This window comes from Dipodomys spectabilis, unplaced genomic scaffold, assembly GCF_019054845.1.
Source record: "Dipodomys spectabilis isolate Male_0828 unplaced genomic scaffold, ASM1905484v1 ptg000033l, whole genome shotgun sequence".
Classification (NCBI taxonomy): Eukaryota; Metazoa; Chordata; class Mammalia; order Rodentia; family Heteromyidae; genus Dipodomys; species Dipodomys spectabilis.
The window spans coordinates 1,183,091-1,193,003 of NW_024870710.1; the positions used below are offsets into that span (position 1 = coordinate 1,183,091).

Below are 9,913 nucleotides of genomic sequence, written 5' to 3' on the forward strand. Positions count from 1 at the left end.
ATCTGAGGATCGTGGTTTAAAGCCAGCCAAGGCAGGAAAGTCCATAACACACGTATCTCCAATAAACCACTAAAAAAACGGAAGTTTTGCTGTTGCTCAAGCGGTAGAGTGTTCACCTTGAGCTGAAGAGCACATGGACAGCGCCTAAGCCCAGAGTTCAAACTCCATGACTGACATACAAACAAACAAACAAAGGATTGAGGTAGTAGTCTAAGATCATTCTTTAAATCTAGAGAGGCAATAGTGCCATTACAACCATTTAAGATTCTGTTTTTATTTGATAAAGTCATAGCATCCTTTTCAAAATCTGTGCACTATAAAACTAAGAATGTATTTTTGACAAATCTGTTATCTTCTTCTATGTGTCTGTTCTTATAGTAGAACTATGTTGTCTTCACTACTAAACATGGTGATACTATTCAAAGCTAGTATGAAGGCTCAAGCTGCACCATTTTACAAGATTGCTCTGACTGACTTGTATTCCTTGAATTTACATACGAGATTATTGAGCAAATGGACCAATATTCTACAGAGATATCTAAATATTTGATATTCACTCATATTTCGCCCCTTGTGAAAATACAAACCCGTGATATTATATATAGAAAATGTATTGAGAGACTGTTCAATGCAACTAAAACTAACTTAGGAATGAGTTAAGATTTAGATAACAGTACAGCATAATAAAGCTGAATGATAACGACTTGAGCTGTACTGCCGAAGAGAGTGGGAGGGGGAAGAATGGTGGACCACATAGGAGCTGTAGGTTATTGGTATTGTTTCAAAAAAATATAGACTTCAGAGAAGAGAAGGAGAAAAATAAAGTGTCCTGAATCTAGTTTCTTTTTAACCCACCTGATAGTTTGGACTGAAAGTCAGATAACATGGGAAAAATAAAATTTTAAAAAAAGCATTGTATAGAGCTGTTACAATTTAAAGAAGTAATAGGAATATAATTAATTTCCAAAGAAATAAGAGAAAGAATAACAATAACAATTGCTAACGTGGATAGAAGATGGATCACATTTTGTCATATATAACTTTGAAAAAACATACTAGGAATGAAAACTTAAAAGTCATAATTTAAAATACAATTTTTATTATAACTAGATAGTATAGCTCAGTGGTAAAACTTTGGCCTAACATATGTGAGCAATTGTGTGATCTCCCAAGCATTACAAAGTACACACAAACACACACACACACACAAAACCCACATAAATATACACACAGACACACCACACAAACACATTTGTTATTATCATATTAAACAGTGGAAATTATCACAAATAGTAAAAGTATTTTAATATATGAAATCATAATATTGCTCATATTATTCAAACGTTTAGTAGAAATAAAATAGTCACAAGATACTTGGATTCTTATAGATTAATTAAATTGAAAATTAAGAAATAAAAGACATGAGAACTTTGCAAACAAGTTTTAAATAATGAACATTTTGAATTATGTGTCCTTTTCTTTTGACAAAAGATTGATCTTACTGGTGTTTTAACTCAAGATTTAGAATATGATAACCAGGTGCTCTATATCTTGCTGGGGATGGCTATATCCCTAATCATTTCAATATGGTAATTTTATGATAAGGTCTCATATTTTTTCAGTCTCTCCCGAATCACAAACCCTATTTACCCTTCCCCATAGTTAGAAAATGGAAACTACAAACACTATGCCCAGCTCAAATAGTTTTTTTTTTTAAATTCAAGTACAAATATTTCCAAAAAGTGACCATGTAATGAAGCCTTTTAAAATAAAGTATGTGCTTCTTGAAAATACAGTATTTGTTACCTGGACAAATATGTTTAGAACTATAAAAAAATAAATTTATTTAAATTCACCAATCATATAAAATAAGAAAATAATTTTTAAATATTCACATGTTAACTATTTTGAAAGCAAAAATATATGTCTGAATAATTTACATGTGTTAAAATTATGCAAAACTAAATTAACTAATCCTACAACTCTGAAAAAAGAATTACCCTAAAGAAACAGGACAAAATAAGTTCAAAATTTGAAATTTGGAAAATAAAATGAAGTGTACTCTTTAGTTGACTTAAATAACTGTAAACCCTCTGTATATCAATTTTATAATAAAAAATGCATGAACAAAATAAGAAAATTACACATTGGTCAATAGCGACAGGAAAAATATCAGTAGTTTTTTCTGAGTGTGCAAAAAATCAATGGAAGAGATAACAATGTTCCTTCCATAATAAATGTATTCATTTCCTTACTTATGTAACTGTATCCCTTCTGTACATTACCTTTACAATAAAATTAAATTGAAATTAAAAATAAACTAAATAATATACCAATAAAGAATTCGTAGAGAGTTAGGAAGCTGGCTCAGTGGCAGAGCTCTTGCTTTGCATGCTTGAGGCCCTGGGTTCAATTCCTCAGCATCACATAAACAGAAAAAAAAAGCCAGAAGTCGCACTGTGGCTCAAGTGGTCCAGGGCTAGTCTTGAACTAGCCTTGAGGAACAGTGCCCAGACCCTGAGTTCAGGTTCAATGCCCGGAAGATCCCCCCCCCAAAAAAACAGAATTACTAGAAACCATTGGTTAAAAACTTTTTTAAAAACTGCCTTAAGTACCCAAGTAATATAATTTGATGATACTATTTAAATACTTCAATTTTAGCAGAGAAGCCAAAAATTTACAAACTGTTAAAAAGTAAAGTAATAAATCAGAATATATTACTATTAATAATAATCATAAGATGAATTTATAGAGATTGTCAAATATGTAAGAAATGTGGCAATTTGCCATTCGTTTGCACTTAATAAGTGAGAAAGAATTTTCTAGGTCTTTTAAAATATATAATAAGTTTAATGAAGAAACTATTCTTTCACATCATATGATAATTAGATGAAGTTGATATTAGAGCAAAGAGCAGATTGTACTAAGTTTCTGGATGTTAAAGTATATATTTATTTTGGTTGTGGGAAATTGTGTTCAATTAGGGTATTGTTTTTGTTAGACTGGTGTCATATCTGTGGTTAATTTTAGGATAGGGGATCCCTTTCCACACGAAAATGCACCTGATCTGACGTTTTAGCCTTCCCATTATCAATGGCATAAGAGTTGTGCACCAACTTGTCTAGCTTCCTACCTTGCCAGGCTTGGATTCTGTAGTCCTTCCAATCCTAACCTGTAGATAGTGCAGAATGGTGGAAATGATCCAATGCACCCAGCTATAGATTGAGAAGGAAGTCCACTAAACTTTTGGCCTGGGTTCTGTTCTCAAGCCTCCTCAGTAGTTAAGTGTTCAGATGGGAGCCCTTGGCTCTAAGCAGTAAGAGTATTTCTTAAAGCAACTAGACATATATATGACTTAGGCATGTGAACACCTCAGGACAAGAATAAAAGAGCAGTGAAGTGTAGAGGACAGGCACAATTTTAACTAGCTATGTGGAGGCTGAATAAGCTTAGCTAGCTACTCTGGAGGCTGAGATATGAAGATCACTATTCAAAGCCAGTCCAATCATGAAAATACATGCGATTATCTCCAAAAAACAGGAGTGGAACGATGGTTCAAATGGTAAACCACTAACCTAGGTCACAGAAGCTTAGGGATGATGAATGAATGAGCACTTACACATGCGCGCGTGTGTATACACGTGCATGTGTACACACACACACATAAGCATTGCAATGAGAACTTCTTTTTTTACCTTGCTGTACTCTATTTCCCTGTATTAGTTTACAAATTAACAAAATCAGCTAAGCACCTATTTACATACAACTCATCATGTTTCTCTAAAGTCAACTCTCTTTTTGGAAGCATGCTTTTATTTGACCCAAATATAAACTATTCAGGAGTTTGATTCTTCTCCATCAATTCTGTAGAATTAGATGATTGTTTAGCTTCCTCCTAGCAATATAATTTTGTGAAATCCTGCATCAAGCAATGTATTCCTTTCACTAGAAGGGAAACCTCTTTCAAACAATTAATAGTAGTTTTTTCTTCTCTTTGCTTGCATCTGTAGTATTATTGTCTTCATATATTTCATGATCTGTCTGTGTATGACAAAGATTGCTGTGAAAATAAAAAGACCTTTTGCAGCACTTATCATTTATATACCATCCATAGATATAAAGGTATTTAAATATTACTGAAATTTCTTCGGAATAAATCATATTCACCTTGACTATCGTGAAAAAGAAGAATTGGTTTCTCAGCACTTTAGGTAAGAACTTGATTGAAAGAAACAAAAGGAAAAGTGAGGAACAGCTCAACATATACATTGAAATGAAACAAAACAACCCAAGAAAACAAATTCAGTACTCAAGAATCTGTAGGAAATGCAAAGAACAAAAAAAAAAAAAATCAGCTATGACATGCTTATGAAAATCCTGACTACAAGAGCGTCTACTCTTGTAAGGATAGAGGTTAAAGCCCAGACTGGACAAAGATCTGTACGCAATGCCATGCACCTGTTATTCTAAATTCCAGGAAGAATAACATAACGTGGACTGAGCCCAAGGTCATGCACAAGTATCTGAAAAATAATCAGGATAATTTATGGCTGGGGACATCACAATGTGGTAAGAACACCCATTTAGGGGACACAAGACACTCAATTCAAACTCTAATATTTGGGTATTAAAGTAAAAAGCTATGATTTTAAATAATTCGAATAATTGTAAGATTTGAGTTTTTGAGTGGAAAAATGCATGAGAGAGATAGAATGAACCCATGGTGCAATGCTTTCAACTTAAGTGAAAATGTTTTATGGTACTTCAGACAAAAGAGAGTTACCTTGCAAATGAACATGGTTGTGCATTTGGGTGATGGAAATACTTTACTTACACAGATGTTAATTAAATAGATTTTATTTGGGTAGATTGTACTTCTTGAACTAAGATCCTGGATGAAGTCCCTGAGATTTTTCTCTCAAGGCTACCACTCTACTACTTTGAGCCACAGTTCCAATTCTGATTTTCTATTGGTTGTTTGGTGATAAGAGGCTCCTGGTCACTCTTGCCCAGGATGGATTCAAACCATGATCGCCAGATCTCAGCCTCCCGACTAACCAGGATGCCAGGCATGAGGCGTCGATAGTTTTAATAATTTAGTAAATTGTACAGTTACTGAAGTTATACATTATCATTATAACCTGTGTAATATATGTGTGTATGTATATATCAATGCATAAGGATAGAAATATTTTAACATATTTTTGTATCTACAGTAGATTTATGAAATCATCCATTATAAAATAAAATGGAAACAAAAGTTAATAAGGAGCAAAACAAAGGAAATTATCACATGTTTCTTGTTGTTGAATAGAATACAAATTGCGAGAATCAGTTTGGGAAAACCATCTGTACGTTAACAAAATAGATAAGAGCTATTAATTCCAATCCATCTATGTGCCCATGTTATGCAACCTCACAAATGAGTGTGAAAATCAAACCACACTTTTTGCCTTTGTTTTTAACTCACCTGTTATAATTTTTTGGGTTCGATGAAGTAATCAAATAAAGATTAAAATAATATTATGTGAGACTATGAATTAGAGCTGAAAATGATTTTAAATATGATAATAGCTAATTAAATTGCATATTTCTTACTTTTACTCTGTCATGTCCCTCATTCCCACATTAGGAAAGTTTATAGAAGGTTTTCACTAAATTATATGTATAATTATGAAAAAAATGTATTGAAAGAATATGGGCACAGTGTGGTTTTAGCTTATTGAGACTTGTAGGGAGGAGTGTGTTTTTGAGGACTTGAAATACATTGTGATGAAGATGAAAGGAGGGATGTTCTTATTCTGGACAACTGGCTAGAGGATTGCTCCCATAAAGGTAGTGATGAATTCATCCAAAAGGTTACAGTAAAATCACTTTCACAACCATGTTCACTGCTGCACTATTCACCGTAGCCAAGTTACAGAAACAGTCCAGATACCCTTTGGCGGAGTGATGGTTGGAGAATGTGTGGCACATATACACAATTGGATTGCACCCATCCATTTTGAAGACTGTTACATTATTTGCAACGAAATAGATAGAACTAAAAATATATTAAGTGAACTAAGTCAGAGCCAGACACACAAAGGACCCATGTTCTGTCTCATATTTGGAAGCTAGAAATTTATACAAGTTTACACAAAAATATTAACCAAAGCATGCTATTTACAGAGGAGTATTTCAAAGGTGTAATTTCTTATGAAATTGAACTTTACTCCAACAAAATGAATATCAGGAAACTATCACTTGGAAGATGTGAGGGGAAGTCAGAAGGAAGGAATATAGAGAGTTGTGGAGGAAGAGAGTGAAGGTATAATATTCAATGCAGATAGTATGAAACTAGAAAAAATTAAAGTGGGGTGAGGTTTGGAAGGGGGTGGGAAAGTTATATAAAAATCCATTATACTTAAAATAATTGGTTTGTTGAATGGAAATTCCCTTGTACAAGTATTTAAGATAATAAATATATAATTAAAAACAATGGAGACATCTGACCTTAAATTCTATTTCTATCTATTTTAGAAAATAAAATTATTTGCTCTATAATTTGATCAGAGGAATGGATTTTGTGGCTAGCTAGATCAATGCACATCTGTCTCTCTCTTCTTTCCATTTCATGGTTCTCATAGGTAATATGATTGCTCCTTAATTATCCTAATTTATTTTGCTTTTATATTTTTGGTTGCATCATTTCACTTTCTGCTCTGTCATTCCCAATTCATTTACATAGAAGGCATTATTTCCTATTTTCTCATTCCTAGAATAAGCTGCACATGAAGACACCACTGGTCCTCATTTTCAGTCTGTACCTTTGAATACGCAGGAAAATCTTTCCTCTGCTCTCTACCAATTCCCTACTCTCCAGTTAGAGTAATTTAGAATAGTAAAAATGAAAAAAGAGAAAATAAATAATAGTGAAAAAAATAGATGCAAAAAATTCACCGGATTTTTCTGAACATTTCATCCAATGTGAACTATTGGGGGAATACATGGACAGCTCATTCTCACTGGCACTCAAAGTCTCTGGTTAGGCAATTCTGATGAAGTTGAGGAACAAGATGAAAAAGTGAGAAATGGTATCAATTGCAAGAAAAAAATGGAATAGGATCCAAGCAAATTTCTTCTTTGTTCTTCTGAATATAATCGATTTACTACAGTGCAGAGACGACTTTCCAAAAAGGCCACTCATGTGAATACTAGGGATGACGATGAGTATACCCCTCTTCATCGAGAAGCCTACAGTGGACACTTAGACATTGTCCATGAGTTGGTGGCTCAAGGCAGATATTCATGTAATAACTGAATGGCTGGACACCCCTGCACAGTACTTATACATGGAATAATACCAGAGTGGCTTCTTTATTGCATCATGATACAGATACCAATGCCCAAACTAAAGGCCTCTTGACCCCCTTGCATCTTGCTGCTGGGAATAGATATAGCAAAGATATGTTGGATCTCTTTCTGGTGAACCATTATATCAAACCAGGTCTGAAGCACAACTTGGAAGAAACTGCATTTGATATTGCCAAAAGGATAAGTACAAATTGTTCTCCTAAGTCCTAATGGTTCCGTTAAGTTTCTTAAATTTCAAAATTGCCAGTCCATCCTATGTGTCCATACAAAATATTTTCACAATACAAAGCAACAGCAAGATCTTACTTTAAAAATTCATGGATTCCATGGTATTCTTCCAAGGGAATTTCCTGACTTTGATGTCAAAATATATTCGAGTTGTTTGTATACATCTATAATGATTTCTATAGAGTTTGTGATTTTTTAATCATAAATAATTTTAATTTATCTGTTGAAATGAGTAGTAAAGAAACTAAAGATATTTCTGGTGCTTGTCTGGAAAAAGTATATTTAAAAACATATAATATTCTGTTTGTATAATGTCCATAACCTATTTCATTCTCTCCTAGATATAATACTTTGAATTCGACATTGTTTTATAATATATAGGTTCATTAATAAATGTGTCCTTTCAGATTGCATTCCATATAGAAACAGTTTAAGATTCCTTTAATTCCTAGGTCCTTATAGAATTTTATTTCTTTAGGATAAAATGGCAATGTTATCTTATTTCAAAAGTTTTATAAAGGTTATGCTATGTAAAGGCCTTTCTAAAAAGGTGAAGATTGAATGATGTCAAACTAACTTTTATTTCTATGAATTACATGTATTCTTACACTTGTATATTTGTAATCAACTTTTTAATAATTTCTTGCATCTCAAGAATAAAAAATATGCAATACTTCACAAATTTTCATATCATCCTTGTACAAGAGCCATGAAAATCTCTGTTTTGTAATTCAGGTAGACGTGCTGCTGAAGCATGTAGTATCCTGTAAATTTAAGTAGTTAATGATGCAATCTTAAGACAGGTATATATCTTTGGTTGCCTATTTATAACAAGGAAACCTTATTGTTCCCCAAATTGCTATTCATCTTATTTCTGTAAAATTCTGGGCATGGTGGAAAAAACTTATATTATTTGTTCGATTGCTCATATTTGCAATTTTTTCATTTGAAATTGGATCATACTTTGAAGCCTTTATAGCTTGGGCCAAAGGTGATGGATTTTCAAGTACTTATTTATTAACTGATTTAGCTTTGTGGAGCTAATGGGTTCAAAGTAAGCCTTGCTTAAGAGCTACTTCTAAACTTCTGCTGCTTAAAATTTCCCAAATGAGGTCTTTCTGGCACAAATGTCTCCCTGACCCTTTACCCTTGCTCCATGTAGGAACAGACCAACCAGAATCTTACCCTGACAGCATAGATTGTCTTATTGGAGCAAAACTAGTCTGTTACAAGGGATCATAGAGAGACGAACAGTTCAGACAGAACTGTTCAGACTAGAAGGTATTTTTTCAAAATATAATTGTTTATTACACCCTAACATTTCAAAAGAAACTAAAGCCAAGAAGGTGAAAAAATTGTTCATATGTATGATTACCTAATGTCTTGGCCTGTCTACCATCCAACCAGGCAGGAATTTACACCACCGATTTTCTATCACCAAAAATATTCCATAGCTCCAGGAGAAGTCCATATGTTTCTCCTCATTATTAGGCCTTAAATTGGTAATGTTTTAATCACAGTATTTCCTCTTGCCTCTAGGCTGCATATCTCCGAATGGTAATGTTTTAGCTCTAATTCTATCAAACACTGAGGTAGAGGTAATGGAATAATATTTAAAACCGTTGCCTCTGGTGGCTCAGTGGTAGAGCACTTGCCTTGCATGCCTGAGTCCCTGGGTTTGATTCCTCAGCACCACATAAGCAAAAAGAAAAAAAAATAAAATAAAACCGTTGCCTTTGATACCCTTACCACAAGAGAACAATGCAAAACATTTTTTAATATTATATATTATTATGTATTTTGTATTTATATGTGCTGATTTTATATTTCACATAGTGTATCTTATTAAAATTAATTGATAATTTGAAAATTTAATTGATATTTTTTCCAATAAATAGATTGGAATATTAATAATCAGCATTATAATATATATTAGAATATAAAATTATCAATGCAATGTTTTCGGTATAAACTTGTGATACCTTCTAAATGTTCTTGGTCTTTTGAATTCACATGGTAAAAAAAAAATGTTGTTTTCTTCTAATCTATAAGGGATTTTACTCTGCTGCTCTGTTTATTGTTTTAACTCGCTGGTCCAAAACTGTTTTTCTCCATGTTTCTGAAGCATTCCTACTGATTATACTCAAATTTTGCTGATATGATGTCTAAAAGGCATTATTCTTCTACAAGATCCATGGGTCCTAGGAGCCCAGGTCCCAGTTATCCACATCATCAGATAAATAAGGCAAGAGTTCTCACCTAGGCCTATGCAACATGCCAACAGAAAGTAATTGAAGACCCTTCTCAGTTTCTCATTTCCTATATTTCA

The 9,913-nt window shown here is 33.1% G+C and overlaps 1 pseudogene; it reads right to left on the reverse strand.

The window, feature by feature from the left end:
* Positions 1-8,243: 8,243 nt before the first annotated feature.
* On the reverse strand, positions 8,244-8,340 carry LOC122105750 (annotated as a pseudogene).
* Positions 8,341-9,913: the final 1,573 nt, after the last annotated feature.